Genomic DNA, 16,926 nt, shown 5'->3' with positions numbered 1-16,926 from the left:
GCAGTTTCTTCTCCCTATAAAACACAGTTCAATCTTTAAGAAATCAGCATGAACTTTATACTACTGAAAGATTTTTTTTTAGGCATTGGGTAAAATTTCTAGGTCTTCACATTTAATTTCTAATGTAATGTGTGAATTATAGGCAGCTTTCCCCCCTTAATTTTTATGAAACTAAATGTGTTAATTAAGATTCATGAATTGAGCATCTGCCATTCAGTATTACGACTGACGTGATTGGAATCAGAAAAACACTATATGGTTCTGTCCCTGTACTAGATTGACATAGAAAGCATGTCTTTGAGGCCGAAATAGGCTGATGCTATAAAAGAGAGAATAAAATTCTATTGTAAGTTAAACGACGAAAGCTATAAATACTTAAATATCTGGTTTTTTTTTTAGAACATGGATGTGCTCAAGTGGAGGTATGCATAAATTATGATAAAAATCAGTGTCTCCTCGACTCTGGAAATTTAAGGAAAGATATTTGAAACAATACATGTGAATTTAGTTAATAAACTAATGGATGAATCTATAAATTAGTAAAGGAAATTGCTCTATAAAACTCCTGCTTAATTACTAGTTCATGCGTTTGTAGATTTTCCCTTTTCTTAAAATATAGTTTTGTTATTTCCTAAGCTAACTCAGAAAAATATAACTAAAAATAAGAGTAACAAATAAAAGAAACAGCTGCATTTGGTCAAGTGGGGTTCAATGTATTTTAAAATCTACTGTACACATTTAAAGACACTCATTTCATGTCAGATTTCTCTTGAATTTTGCACAATGCTGCTGTGGCATGTTGTGCTTTAAAATATATGTTCTGTTTTAAAAGTCCCCGAGGTTCTCGCCTCCCACAGTGATTGACTTGGTAGAGAAACATTTAAGGGGAATTTAGATGTGAAAGCTGCAATTCAAAACACATTTTCTTATGTCGACTTTTGACACTGACCTTTTAAAGCATGCAAGCAGGGACTTTTCAATTATTTTGCTTCTTTTAGATTAACTCTATATTGTAATTCTTTACAAAGTCAGATAATATTTTGAAGCGAGATTTATTTTACGCATTTAATAGTTGGGGAATGGAAAGTACAGGTATTTGGGTGTGTGTCTTAATGAGACTTCTGAATTAGTTTTGGAACATTGCTCCCTGTCTTCATTTATGTACGTGGATTTTTTTCTCAACACATATGATACAAAAATGGTACAAAAATATATACCTGCTCTTCAAGTTAGGATTTAAAAAAAAATTGTTGTAATTTTGTTTGAACCTGGGTTGAGAGAAAGAAATAGAAAACTTTTCCATCCACCAGTTCACTCTCGAAATACCTGCAACACCCAGGGTTGGGCTAAATGGAAGCTGGCGGGGGGAACCTCCATCCAGGGTTTGATGGTAGCTGTGAGCTAATCAAGTACTAGAACATCACCTGCTTCACCTGCAGGAAGCTAGAATCAGAACTGGAGCCCAGCGGCCAGATGGAGGTGATGTAGGTTAAGCTACTGCCTGCAGTATGGATGTTTCAGTATAATATTGTTTTATATTATTGTAAAATTTCACATTTTTGGTTTTAGATCTTGGTTTAATGATTAGTGGACTCTAAGATGAAAGAATCTTCAGCATGCATCAGATATTTGCATTGTAGTTTTTCCTTTTGTCTGCATTGTATCTGCTGTATAAAAGTATGGATATTAAGTAAGTGGGGTATTAGGAATTTATGTGTAAGAATATATATTTTTCATTTTCCATCACTGTTCCTTTTTGGAGTAAGTATTCATACTCTGAGAAAATTAACTAGTCTGAAAATTTGCATTTTTTGTGGGTAGTGTTTCTTTATATTAGAAAAAAATTTATTAAAAAAATTTGCTTCCTGGACCAGGGTATGCATGCTACTGTGTTGTTCTGTTTCATACTCTGTGGTATCTTCTGCCTGGCATTTTGGCTGGGAATGCTTAATTGATCTCCCTGCCTCCAAAAATGGCCCTCACAGTACTCTGCTTTTTTAGCTTGTGGGCAGAGTACCTCCCTGAAACATAATTTGAATTCTTGTTCTGCCCAGAGGTCTCAGGTGAATTACCATTTCAATGCTAATAAAGCTGGGATTCAAGGTTTCACATGATCTGTCTCCCTGCATTTGGAAATCATCTCCCACCAAGTTTCTCTCACTTGTCCAGAATCAACCACAATGGTCTTCACCCTGTTCTTGCTACAAGTTCTACTCCACCTAGGCTTCACCCACTAGGCCTTGTGGAACTTTGCTCCCCAATCTCCTTTTAAGGTGATGGCATCTTTGGAATGAGGTCTTCTAGACCAAGATATTTAAAATAGTTATCAGTCTCCTCCCATGCCTTAAATTCCACCCTCTCAGGAACTGGTGTCACAACAGAGCAAATTAAACCTGTGTCTCTGATAGCACCCATACCAATACCTGTTCCAGTTCCAACTACTCTGCTTCACGTGAAACTTTGTGTTAATGTTTCTGACCATCTTCCAGAGGAATTTCCAAGAATTTTGGCTCCTGCCACCCACGTGGGAGATGTGGATTATGTCCTTGTCTTCTCTTTAGCCTAGCCCAGTTTTATCCTCTGCTATTATTTAAGAAATAAGTAAGCAGATGGAAAACTCTCTCTCTCTTTGCCTCTCTACCACCTTCCCTCTTCCCCTTTCTCTTTGTAGTTTATTGTTTAAATGATCAAATAAATCTTTCAATAAAATCTCTCAACCCCACTTGGGAGATGTATGTAAAGAGCATGTTTGTTCATACTATTCACCTATTGATCGGGTTCATTTATCACCCATTGGAATCTAAATTCCATAAAGTTAGGGTTTTTTGTTGAGTTGAATAGAGGAAATTATTTATTGGTTTTCAGTTTTGATATTTCCAATGGTCATATGAATCCAAAAGGAAGTTTCAGGTTCAAACAAGTGAACAATTTCATCTCATCAAATGAGGCTGATTATTCAAGTCCAAAATACCAATTTCTTCTTGCAATGAGCGAACATGTTTTCCCTTTGAAAAGAATCAGATAGTTCCAATTATAGTAATTAATTCAATATATGTAATCATAAAAACATGATAGCTCTCAGATTTTCCTGATAGGCTGGGAAATCAGAAATTCTAAACTAGGAAAGATTAAAGAGAACTTGTGCCAACATCCTTGTTTCAAACATGCCTAGTCTAACTAGGAAGGCTTGTATTGGAATCTAGAACACGGTGATTTGCAGGCAGTGTTCTTGCTAATGTTTGCAGCATAATGATTTCAGGAAACCAACCCTGAAGCAATAGTATGACGAGCAAGCAAACACTGACAAGACTTGAAACAGAGAATGATGATCGGGAAGATGACAAAACAGACACCTACAGTGCATTTTGCAACATTTTCCCTTCCTCACCAACAGTTTAAAACTTACTAATTTTGGTTATAGTTCTTGCTGTTCCAAACCAAGTCTGGGCTACATATGTTGATTTGAAAAGAAGGTCACTCTTCAACATCTTTTCTGGTGTCTCAGGATGAGTCAGGGGCTACTGAGTTGTGACCCACACTGCGTAGAACATCCATGAGTTACTTCTTAGAGTGATATGTTCCTTGTTCTCTGTGAGAAGACTGGTGCTATACCTTTTCCAGACATACTAAGAAATTCTCTGTAAACAACGTCTCCTGGGGAGGAACACAAGAAGGGAGAGGATAAAAAGTTGCAGTGGGAAGCCTGTACCTAGCTGTCAGAATTGCTGTCTCAGATTCTGAAATATAACTGGTTGGCAGAGCAGTTCTGCTTTTTCTAGATCACTTAGATATGTTCCGATTTAAATGTATTACATGAGGACTCTATTTAACTATATATATATTTTTTCATTCTCTCGGGATCTGATAGTGTTTGGGTGGATTGTGTGATTAATTAAGTGCAGATGGCTTTGTGCTTGTACAAGAATTTTACAATGTTAGGGGGAAATTGAGTAGATAAAGTAAAAATAGACTCCCTTGCCATTTTGCCAAGGACAAGTTAAATGACTCATCTTCAGATTGTCTATCCCTGCCATTAATTTGATGGGGGTGTTATGTTATGATAGTTTCTTGAATAATTAAGTTAAAATTGGTTATAAAATCATTTGTTTAGTGACTTTTGCTCAGATAATTTTCAGCATGTAGACTTTTTCAAATGAGATATGGGGAATAAGTTGCTATTCTTGGGCTTGCCCAAAGAGCCCAATGTTTTTTTGAAAAGAAGGGAATTCTCTAGTAAATTATTATTTTTTAATGACTAGTTTATTTATTTGAAAATCCAAGTGACAGAAAATGAGAATCAGAGAAAGCGAAAGACAGGGAGATTGTGGATCTGCTGGTTTGCTTTCTAGCGGCTTATAAAATCTGGAACTGTACCAGATGCAAATCAGGAGCCTGAACTGAATCTGGGTCTTCCATGCAGGTAGCAGAGATCTAAAGACTCCAACCTGTGTCTCCCAGTCACATTGACAAGAAGATAGTCAGATGCTCTGGACAGCCTGAATTTGAATCAGGCATTCTGATAGAGAATGTTGGCATCTCTGTCTAGCTCTTAGGGTGGTGTACCACAGCACCTACCCCTAGAAAATTATTTTTAAAATTCTTTTTTAAAAAGATTTATTTATTTTTATTACAAAGTCAGATATACAGAGAGGAGGAGAGACAGAGAGGAAGATCTTCCGTCCGATGATTCGCTCCCCAAGTGAGCCACAATGGCCGGTGCGCGCCGATCTGAAGCCGAGAACCAGGAACCTCTTCCAGGTCTCCCACGCGGGTGCAGGGTCCCAAGGCTTTGGGCCGTCCTCGACTGCTTTCCCAGGCCACAAGCAGGGAGCTAGATGGGAAGTGGAGCTGCTGGGATTAGAACCAGTGCCCATATGGGATCCCAGGGCGTTTTAGGCGAGGACCTTAGCCGCTAGGCCACGCCGCCGAGCCCTATTTTTAAAATTCTTGAGAGGAGTTGAAGAGGAGCATGGGTAATTAATAACAGCTCCTCTTCTTCCTTGAAGACATGGTTGAGGAGACGGTGTTATCACAAACACACTATTAATGAGTCTTGACTGAAAGCAAGTAGAGCTTGTTAGACATACCTGTCTTGTGATGATCCATGAGCCACACAATGCATTATAGATCACATGCATCCAGTGTACCACATCATCTAGGTGTGTAGTAGCCTGTTCCATTCAGATCTGTGTTAGTACATTATGTGAGGTTCACGTAGTGGCATTTAACGTTGATTTCTCAAAAAGTCTCTCCATGGTTGAGCTGTGTGTGCCTGTGTTAATAGCATCTTTGCTTTTAGTAAAATAATTGACTAAAATAATAAAGACAAAAGTGCAAATAAGTCAAACCTAACATTCTACATATTACTCTCATACTTAATCCACGGTCTGAGGTAATCTGATAGGAAAATCCCTTTAGGATCAATTGAAAATGAACACACAGTGCAGAAAAGAAAAGAAATGATATGAACACTTTTCAAATAGAACCAAGTTACAAAAGAATTAATAATGAGAATTTTTTGACAAATGAGATAATATTTACAGGCATAAATGGTCCTGAAAGGGTTGTCAGTCTCTAGTTCATAATTGTTTTCATAGTTTTGATTCAGGCCTTGTTAAAAAAATGAAGGCAGGTGTTTTGCCACCCACTGGGAATATGTGAGAAGTGACATGCTCATCTGAATGATTCTCCATATTTGTTTCCACATGGCTTCTTCGAAGAGTCTGATTCTGTAGAGAACAGCACACCTGACCAGTTCCAGCCCAGAAATACACATATGGGCAGCAACAATTAAAAGATGACAGATCATATTCAGATGTCTCTAAAGATAGTAATATATTAACTTGATGAGGAACTGAGCATATTTCTGTGTAAAAGAAAATTTACATGAGGTAAACAACACTAACTTTTTAAAAAAGAAATAAAGATGTTCTGAGAATGTGTAGGCTGCAGCTAACACATCTTATAAAGAATGACTACCAGATGACTAAATAACACCAGTCATTGAGGATCAAATCGGAGCATCGTTAATATGAATATGGACATGTTGATGCATCTAATATGATCTATTCATTATTTAGTAGAATTTTAAAGCCACCATAACCACAGGGGTTTACTGGCAATGACATGCTAGTAAACTGTGATATTTAAAAAAATTACTTTTTCATGTTTTTTTTGGGTATTTTTATTGTTATTATTTTCTATGATGCAGTTTGGTAAGCATAGGGAGTCCCCTCCTCCACCATCCTGTCCTCCATCCCCGTTACCTGAGCCACACACAATTCTCTCCCGTACTATTACAATAATATAGTCCTATAATATAGTCCTTCAATAACAGTTACAAGTCCAACATTCTGCCCTTAAATGTATCATGGCATTGTAGGGATTAGTATTGTTGGAGAATGTGGCATCTTTAAGCACTGGTTTTTCTTTCCTCCTATAATGACAGTACTTTAAAAATGGAACCAATGAAAGAGATTATTTAAAAATGGAAGAATTGCTGTGTTCTTGGAATTAGAACATTGTAGTTAAAATATAAAATATTTCTTGAGGGCCCGGAAAAGTAGCCTAGTGGCTAAAGGCCTCACCCTGCATGCACCAGGATCTCATATGGGCAATGGTTCTAAACCCAGCGGCCCTGCTTCCCATCCAAATCCCTGCTTGTGGCCTGGGAAAGCAGTCAAGGACGGCCCAAAGCCTTGCGACCCTACACCCATGTGGAAGACCTGGCTTTGGATTCGCTCAGCTACAGCCATTTTGGCCACTTTGGGAAATGAATCAATGGATGGAAGATCTTCCTCTCTGTCTCTCCTCCTCTCTGTATATCTGACTTTGCAATAAAAATAAAATAAATCTTTAAAAAAATTCTCGAGTATTTAACATAATACTAGACAGCCGTGTTAAGGACTTAGGAGTTGCCACAATGATTCTGTGGAATAGATACTTCCTGCCCTTTCTCTGTGATGTTTCTGTCCTGTGGGGTTTTATAGTTTGCCCTGAAGCAATAATGGTTCTATTAGGTGCATCAAACCTGCTGAGCTTGCTTTGTGGATACCTAAAGAGATCTCTGAATTATCAACCAAGTGATGGTTCAAGCTTGTATTTTTAGGCTTTCAGAAAAGCTAATCTTATGCAGAGGAGAGATGAGCCCAGTTTAGATACCATAGAGAAGGGATGTGCAATGCCAAACTTGTTCGTGGCATTTAGTGTGCCTCTAGTTTGGCACAATGTCCAGAAAAAAACAAACAGTTCTGAGATAAAGTGAGGGACTGCGGCCTTCATAATATCTCATTCGGATGCTGGGCACAGCTATGCTTAATTAAGAGTCTCTATTCTTTAGAGTGATCTGAAATAAGGGCAAGTAAGCATTCCTTGTGCTGCCAATACTGTTATGTTCTTAAGCTTTAACAAAGAGATGTCCTTGCTGCCTCTGGGTCTCCTTCATAATATCTAGTGTTTAATCGCCTGTGTTCAGGGATAGCCAGGGTTTCTCAGTGCACAGATGCTGTACACATGATAGGTGAATTGTTGGGATTCAGAACTTTTTTTTGAACTCAGCCTTCTGCATATAATTTTATTTGTCTAGGAATATTCTGTTGAAATGGCTTCTGCATACTGATGTAACAAGAATAGAAACAGTGGGAAGGATGAAATACGTATCCCAGAGGCACTATTTAGAACCTTCTGAGCTATGTTCCTCGATGCTCAGTTTTTATTAACAGTTAAATTAACAGTGAGATAAATTGAGTTAAGCCCCAGCACATACCATCGTAGTAACCGGTGATTGCCAAGGATCAGTATTTCAGATTGTGGGTGATAGCTTGGATCAAGTAAGTCCTGGAAGGGCGAGCCTGTAATTGGAGCATTTCCTCTCTCTTCCAGGCATGATTAATTAAACTCCTTTATAGGGAGGTCTTGGGAGTAACCTACCAACCCAAGGATATTTATTTTCAAACAGCACCTGCTTTTACATATATTTGTAGGCATCTTATGTTAATTTCCACTCTCATTCAAAATAATCAGAGGAAATCGATACTTTGCCTAATGCAGGTCTAGATTGTATAAATGTTTTGTAACTCAAGCCAATGAGTTCTAGGCTGGGAACGCAAAGCACCACCCCCTCAAAACATTTTCTCATTGTGGCACTGCATTAAGCACCCACTGTCTGGCCTAGACTAGCAGTGAGCTGGGCGAAAGGTCAGGTGTTGTGTTTTCATCTTTTGTTTGTGTTATTCTTTCTGGCTATGAAATGGTACTACAAATCCTGAGTAGATACTTTGCATTCCTGTTGAGATTCAGTGTGCTTTTTTATGACTCTTTCTTGGTTCATGTATTTGTTGTCTTTACCTTTTTATGTATTAGAATTTCATATCTTTTAGGTGTCTCAAGTATGGTTGTTTAAGCATTGGTGCTTCTTGCAGCAACTGCACAAGAAGGATTGCTCCATATTCCAAAATGCCAAGGTGAGGAGTGCTGCTCAGCTGAGGATAATCTACAGGAGACCCAAGGCCTGCATATTATTCTAGGACTGCCTTTGGATTTTTTAGGGAGCCTGTCTGACTCTTAGTCTTCCAGGGATAACAATGCACATAAAATTCATCCCTCTGTAAAGGAACGAGTGTATTATCTTTGTCTGCATTTGTAGGGCTTTGCAGTTTATATGTAAGAAGGGAAAAAGGAAGCTCCAAACAGCAAAGATGAAAACAGAGCTTGGACATAGCAGCAGATGAAAATGCAGCTATCATCAGGAACGAGCTTGGGACGAGGATGGGTAGTGTGGGTACAGGGGCTGATGCTCATCATGAATTCAATCCTGGAGATCTTTTTGTCCTCTGCCAGCTTTTTGAAACATGTTCATTTCACAGATTTGCTAGCACGGTTTGCTTGATAATGTTCAGTTGTAAGAAGATGGAGGTATGATGGGAGGTCCTATTTTTTCTTTTTGTTGTTGCTATTTTCTTATCCTTTTACTCTGATGCTCCTGTCCTTTGGTATTTTTCATAGCTTGACATGCACCGGTAATGGTTCTATCAGCTGCAGCAAATCTGCTGAGCTTGCTTTTTGAGGCAAGCATGTCGTCACCGGCTTTTTTTTTTTTTTTTGCAGTTCCTTATTAGCATGTGCCATTTACTGACTATACAGCAGCCATCACCTGGAATTAAACATTTTCTGCTAGACCTGTCCGTACTCTGTGCAAAACGATTATGGCCTATTATGCCATCCTCTTTCTGACAGCCAGATACTGCTGAGATTACAATAAAGTCCCTGGAAATTTAAATATGAGGCTAGCATGGTGTAGGGGAAGGAGAGGATTGGATAACAACAGCCATTTGAAGGAATGCATTTCAGAAAACAGAGTAAGACAGAGGCTGCTTGAAATCCTATTGTGGGAACACCTGGTTCTTATTAGATTCATGCTATCTATCAGGAGCTAGAATCTTGGCGTTGGGTTGAAAGAGTAGCATAGTTGAATTCTCCCAAACTGGGATAGGCTAACTCAGTGCAGGTCAGGGACTGCTGACTCTGCAGAACAGAAAGTACTCAACTAAAAATGAAAATTTCCCATTTCTCTAATTTTAGGTTTATCATTTACATTTCACGCCAGATGTGCTGTTCTTTTCCCTTGTTTTACACAGCAAAAACCAGTTTCTTTTTATTCTCCATTGAGTTTGGAGTGAAGAATTCCGAACATAGGGATCACAGTAAGTTAGGAAACTTCAGTGAAATATCCCTAGTAAATACAACTAGTAATATCATCATTGAAGTATCAAAGACAGGGCCTGGGTTGGGGTATGTTTTATAGTGAGTATAATGAAGTTTACTTTTCCCTCATTGTGCTTATTTTCTTTCCAATTTCTGACAACTCTTTTCTTTTAGCTTTGGAATCCTACATTATCTTTTCAACAGGTTATTCCCAGCGAGTATATTCTATATGCATTTCTTTTTAAAAAAGAGTTATTCCATCTCTATGAGGTGATGTGTATACTCCTAATCTCCCTCTTACCCCTTCCTCCCCAAAAAGGTTTGAAATCTAATATCATGTGCTCCTGGAAAAGTTCATATTTGTGGCTGTACCATTTCTCTGAATGATATTGCAGGACATCCAAAGCCATTTTTCCTTAAAAGTAAATAAACAAAAATGTTGTATTCCCATGTGTGTATGGGATATCCTCATTTTGTAGTACAAACACATGGCCCCCTAAATAACTTACTGTCTTTATAGATGTGTAGCTCAAACATTACAGAGGACAAAAGTGTGTTACATTGCTTTGGGTCAAGAGAATGGTCAGCTATATAAGAAAGACAGTATTCAGCTTGAGACCAAGAGTATAGTCTTATCAAAGAAAGAAAGAAGGAACCTACAAGTACAGTTTGGGGAAAGTGAATGATTTTTGGACTGTGAATACACTGCTGTGGTTGAAGATGTAGACACATAAGGTAGAATATTGAAGGAAGATATTAAGATGACAGATGTCTTACGACATCTGAATACCAACTAAAGTTGTCTTGATGTTGTTCTGAACTGATAGCATATAAGGAATAATTATTTGAGATTTATTTTATATAAACATAACTACGGCAGTAAATGGATTGAGTGATCAAAATTCAGCAATAAAGAAATTGGTGTGACCTAAAGAGACAAATGAAGATTAACCTGACACATATAAGTGCCACTGTGAATGAGGGCTGAGTGTGGGAGAGGTAGCCAAACTGAACTGTTGGAATTTGTGAATACATGTGAGTGTGTTTTGTAAAACGGGGCCAATGAAAAGATTATTCTATGGTATTTATGTGATTTACTTTTCAGTGTTGATTTAAAAACTTATAGTATGAACCAAAAGGTTTTTCATATTTTATTTTGAGATAAAGCAACACTCTCTAATTTAGGTTTTATAGATTATATTAACTGGACTCTCGGTATATTTTTTCTTTTCAGTTATTATCTCTTCTCCCTTAGTGTATTGACCATGACCCTTAGGAATGCTAAGATATATCAATGCCACATTACATTTTAAGAAACAGCTTTATCAAAACCACATGCTTCATTTCCTGAGGATTGTCAGCATGCTAGCCAGGGGAAACAAAACATGTTGGAAATTAACACTGCTCTTCGTAAATCTTGTTTCACTGCTACTTTGCCATCATGGTGGTCCTGCGTAGCCAATTATCACAGGAGAGCACAAGAAAATGCATGTGACAATGAAAATGTCAAAACCTCATTGGGGACTTTTGAGAATCACCACAGGGACATAAGTGCTCAAGTTTGAGATCATAGCTAAGATGTCAACAAATATTAATGTACTTTGTGTGTCTATTTTTGTTTTTAAATCCCAAAATGAGAAGTCAGGCCTGTCTAAGCATTGCTGAGTTATTTTAAAATTGATTTCTAGTGAGATGGAGTGGCAGCCAATATCTTGAAAGAATAGTGAACATAGCTTGAATAAATGTATCATTTTCTTCAAATTTGGCTTCTGGAATGGTTCTAGAGAGAAAGGTTGTCTGTCCATTCTTTTTCTTAAAGAATTATTTATTTTTTTTATTGCAAAGTCAGATATACAGAGAGGAGGAGAGACAGAGAGGAAGATCTCCCGCCAAAGGTTCACTGCCGAAGTGACTGTAACAGCCTGTTCTGCGCTGATCCAAAGCCAGGGGCCAGGAACCTCCTCTGGTCCCAAGGCTTTGGGCTATCCTAAACTGCTTTCCCAGGCCACAAGCAGGTAGCTGGATGGAAAGTGGAGCTGCCGGGATTAGAACTGGCGCTCATATGAGATCCCGGCATGTTCAAGGTGAGGATTTTAGCCACTAGAACACAGCGCTGGGCCCCATTCTGTCCATTCTTTTTCATCCCCCCCTCCTATCTTTTTTCTCCCTTTTTTATTTCCTTCTTTTTATTTAAATATTTTGCTTCATCTTTCTCTTTAATTCATGCCCTAAATGGACTTCACTCTTTGCTGACCGTTACTTCAAATCCAGTGTCAAATGCTAAATTCTTCTCAATTTGATAACCTCACTAGAGCTGAAGCAGTACTATTATTCATTTATTTCAAGGTACCACATTGAATTTAGAATCATAAATATTCATTTCAAATTTTGTGACAGGGCAGTAAGGCTGATAAGAGATCTGCATGTTGTTACATCTTGTGGTTAGGATTCTTGGGGTGAAGGAGTACGCATAAATCAAAGCAGGGCATCGAAACCTTGAGGCAAAGTTGGATCAGTGCCTTATAGGAGTAAACTTATGCTTTTAGAAATGCATCACAGTAATACAATTTGTCAATAATCCATCCTAAGCTCAAGTGAGCATCCAGTATATCTAGGATATTAAAAGCTGTTCCGGAACTTATTCCCGGAACATGCTACTTGAAGTAATATTGACCTGGAGCATCTCTCGTGGAAATGAGAACCTAGAAAATTCTTCCTTGTAAGATTTATACACAAGTGCTTACAACCATCCTAGACCATCTGAACATTTTCAAACAATCAAATATTGCATGCCATGCTGCTTTTAAAAGGCCATCATGTTAGAAGTCTCCGACATACTGTTATCTGGCTATTGATTCCTCTCAGGAAATTTCCCTTTTCAACCTGACTTCCCAGTGGTGCTGTGGAATTTTCTCTTATACTTCTTACCTTTTACAGTCAATAAGTCTATAAACAGTGAAATTGCATTTCCACTTTTGTATTTTAATGGTGAAAAGTCGAAGTCTGCATGGTCAGTCTAAATACAGTGTTAACCTCATTTATATATTTATAGTATTTATTAATTTTTCATTTATATTTTCTTCCTATATAGAAGGGCAAAGAAATTTATGGACTCATAGTATGGTTGTATTTTTCTACTAATTGTTCTTCCTATCATGCCTCCCTGCAACTTTCTTAAATAAGTATTGGAATTTCTGTGTAAAGGCTAAGACACCTGAGGCTTATAGAATTAAGTAAACTTTTACAGAAGCCACAGCTACTCTCCACAGAACTGGCACTCAAACAATCACAGGCACCATAATGCTCATTTTTTTTCTAATAATACTAACACATGTACACATTACTATCATCTCTTTTTTTGTTCCAGAGTAGTTGAGTACAAACTGTATATCATTTACTCAGAAACAAGAAAAAAGGGATCATTAAACTGAGTGGATATCTGTGTCTTTCAGTATAAAACATCCAATACCTATCTGTTAAAATGTTAAAGTTAAAACATTATCACTTACATTATACTTAAAGGCCATCTATCTAAAGAGGCAGCCATGCATGCAGCTCTGGTCTGCTGTGTGAAAGTGAGTGTGGAGTGTCCCTTGGAGGAGTGGGCTGTGTGACAGGCCAAGCCCCATGGCCGATGTTTTCAAAGAGCCCACAGTCTAGAGTGGTGCAGGTAACGACGCTGAAAGATCTCATAGGAGATGTGTTTAGGAACGTGTTAGAAAGTGAGCAAGCTACACAAGAGTGAAGTAGCACTCCCTCATATTTAGGAATGGTAAAAAATGCAGGATTTAGAGTCATACTACTAACATTTAATGTTCAGCACCATTACTTATTAGCCTATGTGCTTAGGCATCACATTAATGCCTGTGCTCTCATTTCTTCATCTGTAAACTGAAGGCAGCAAGCAGCCTTGTCGGAGACTGATTCACCAACGCGTAGCAGTACTGTGTGCAGTATCCTGAGCACGTGACCAGGAAGTCACTGAATGTGCAGAAGATCGTTACCCTTCTTGTTAGCTTTGAGAAGAGAGAAGTTGTTAATGTATATAAAGGATTTAGAGCAATGATTAACATATAGTATGACCTCAAAAGGTGTTAGCTTCATAAGTCTTATCCTTAGCAAAGAAGCAAGAAAAAATACTGCAATAAAGCAAATATCATGTACAGAAGCCGCAGGGACATGAATAAATCCACAGTACATGTTTGTGGAAGTGACAATCATGAAATTTGTTCTGATAGTCGATAAAGAAAAGTCTTGAGTGTGCCACAATATGCATCTTAATTTCTCATGTCAACATATGTAATACGCCCAGTTATTCACATTGTGGTAGCTTAAAAGCATATCAGTTACCTAATTAGTATTCCTTTCTTTGGTTAAGTGGACAATCTACCTCATGAGGATGTATGTATTCATCATAATGTCTTATTGTGATGTGAAGAAAATAGAATGAGATTGTGTTTTATAAACCTGCATGGCTTGACTCCTGTTGGGGGAGAAAAAAGGCTGATTATTATGATTCCAAGAGTTGAGTGACTCGTTGGCGCTTTAGTTTTTACTTATTTGTCTTCATTTTATTTGAAAGAAAGAGAGGAAGACAGCAAGAATGCTTCCATCCGCTTGTTTACTTCCCAAATGCTTGCAATTGTAAGGACCGGGCCAGGTGAAAGTCAAGAGCCAAAACTTCTGTCTGGTCAACAGTGTGAGAAACAAGGATCCAAGTACTTGAACTGTCATTTGTTACCTTCCCATTATGAGCCTCAGCCGGAAAGTCTACAGTACTGGAGGTGGACTCAAACAACTCAATGAGAGATGTGGTTGACCAAGCCACTGTCCCACAAAGTCCACCCAAATGACTTCTTAAGGTTCTGAGGTATTTGTCTGTGTTTCTGTTTTACCATATGTACGCTCATCCTCCCAGAATGTAAAAAAAAAAAAAAAAAAAAGAAAAAAGAAAAATCTATGGCTGCCCCAAATATTATATACTTTGTATTTCACAAATCTCTGTGTACATTATGCGTTTAACTGTTTTCCAGTTGTTTGGTGTTTTTAACCGTAGATATTACTAGTGACATTGAATCAATGTATTTCTTACTTATTTGTGATAGTTATTGGAGTGTGCTTTCTGAAAGTTTCTAATGGGCTCTAAGACTTGTGAGCTCTTGCTAATGTTACAGCATACGTTCCTTAGAGTAAACAAATGTGGATTTGTCCAAGGTTAAGCCAGGTCTAACCCATATGCTATTTACACAAGTGTATTTCTGTCTGCTTTAGGAATTTGTCTTTTTGAATGGTAGCTGCTGTTCTGTTGTGTTACTTTGGAGGGGGAGGAGCTTTGAGAATGTGATACTTTGTGTGGGTTTATGCCCTGAAAGAGAGAGGAGTCTACTGAGGGAACCACATTAAAGGTATGGAAAAGTTCTGGAAGTGTTCTTCGACACTTCATTCCACAAGCACTAATTAGGTACCTAACGTAAATTAAATGCATATGAATGTATGAATCTGAAATGTTGTCCCTTTGTTGTCCTAGTTACCAAAAATAGTAGAACTCAGATGGATGCAATAAATTAAGAAAGCAAATGACATGCATCAGTTAAAAGGAAGATGCTGGAGGGGTAGAAAGTTTTCAAAATGCAAGCAAATTTAGAGGGCAGAAATCATTGAATAAATGTGTGGGCTTCAGAAGCAAGAGTTGGTGGAAAAGGTATCCGTGTGTCACGGTGCAGAAGCAGCAGCCTGAGCTCACAGGTACAGCTCTGTTTCATGAAGCAATTGTCAGCACAACTAATTAATGTCCGTAAAGTACTTCTGCAAATGCCAAATGTGAAAAAATATGCTCAGAACTCTCTCCACAGCCATAAAGGGTAATTCCTCTATTACCAGGTGTCTAGATTGAAATCTTACCACATGTCATTATGTTAAATAGAGCTGTGACAATGCCAAGAGTCCAACCTTTCAGTGGCTTGGTAGTGGGGAGCGTTTCAACTAAATATTTTGCACGATCCTGTTTTTAGGTATAAGACTACTAAAATGTAGCAATATTTAATGTCTTATTGCACGCTTTGTTTCTATAACTAGAGAGGGATATGAACACTGTGAGGATAGATTGTCGTGTGGACCACTTTACAGCCTGTTCTCTTTATTGTACCGTTGCTGCTTCATTGGCACCTTGATATTTATTGAACAGCAGAATAAATAGTCTACTAAATCACACGAACCTATTTTAGCCAATCAAAATAGGCTCTAGTGTGGGGGCCATGCTGTTTTTCAAAGGTTTTATTCTGAATCATTTCATTTTCTTCTTTATCAGCCTGTGTTTCAAAGCCATCTTTTCTTTAATAGATTCTCATATTAAGATGTTTTAAAATTCAGCACATGTCAAATCCAATTCAACAAACATACCTAGATGGATGTTATTTCAATTAAATATGAGTGCTTTGAAAAGTATGTATTCGGAATTGCTTAAAACTGCATTTTCACATGTATGTTGTAAATTAGAATCTTGTCACTGCATGCAAGAATCAAAGTTAGATTTTAAAAAAAACATAAAATAGATTATTCACATGACATACATCTCTACATCTGATAGTGTAATTAGCAATCACATATGGTGATGTAATGGAGACATTATAATTTTTGTACATCCTGCTGTTTATGTATTTAGGTACCATATTTTGCACATTTTCTATTTGATTATTTTGGAATGAATAAGATAAAAATAAAATGGTGTGTTTTCGTTCACTCTTAAATCATCCTTCTTGCTTCTTTTGCTTTCCTTCCGTGTCTGGCTCTCATTTCCCCAGTTTAGATGGAACTTGTTTTTCTACATTTATATTTTCTTTCCTGCTCTGAGTTGCTGAAACTAACAACAATAGTAATACTAAAAATCTGGGATGCAGATCTGGACCTGTTTTGGAGGTTTTTGAGGTTATTGCTCTGCTTCTGTTTGCTCTGTTGGACATGTCAAAAGAAGACTCATTTAAACCCCATTCAACATCCAAATAAATGTCTTGCCTTTCCCAAATGTTTGATCCCTTCATTTCCAAAATTTTAAGAATCTGGACATTAAATGTTTAGGTAAAATATTAGTTATCTTAATTTTTCATTCTATCACCAAAGATTCACTGCTTTTTTCTCTATCAGCTCATATCACTCTCTTTACTTCCTGGTTAAATATTGTAAAAGTGTAATCATTGTTAGGAGTTCAAGATTACTTCATTAAAGTAA

General features: G+C 37.6%; 1 protein-coding gene across 11 annotated transcripts in view; it reads left to right on the top strand.

Moving 5' to 3' along the window:
* The window catches only part of PCDH7 (protocadherin 7), a 386,862-nt gene that overhangs the window by 92,018 nt on the left and 277,918 nt on the right, over positions 1-16,926 (top strand). The gene's annotated exons all lie outside the window — the stretch shown is intronic.

Source organism: Ochotona princeps, chromosome 11 (genome assembly GCF_030435755.1).
Source record: "Ochotona princeps isolate mOchPri1 chromosome 11, mOchPri1.hap1, whole genome shotgun sequence".
Lineage (NCBI taxonomy): Eukaryota > Metazoa > Chordata > Mammalia > Lagomorpha > Ochotonidae > Ochotona > Ochotona princeps.
Note: the sequence above shows the minus strand (reverse complement) of the source record. Positions and strands in the feature narration are given on the sequence as shown.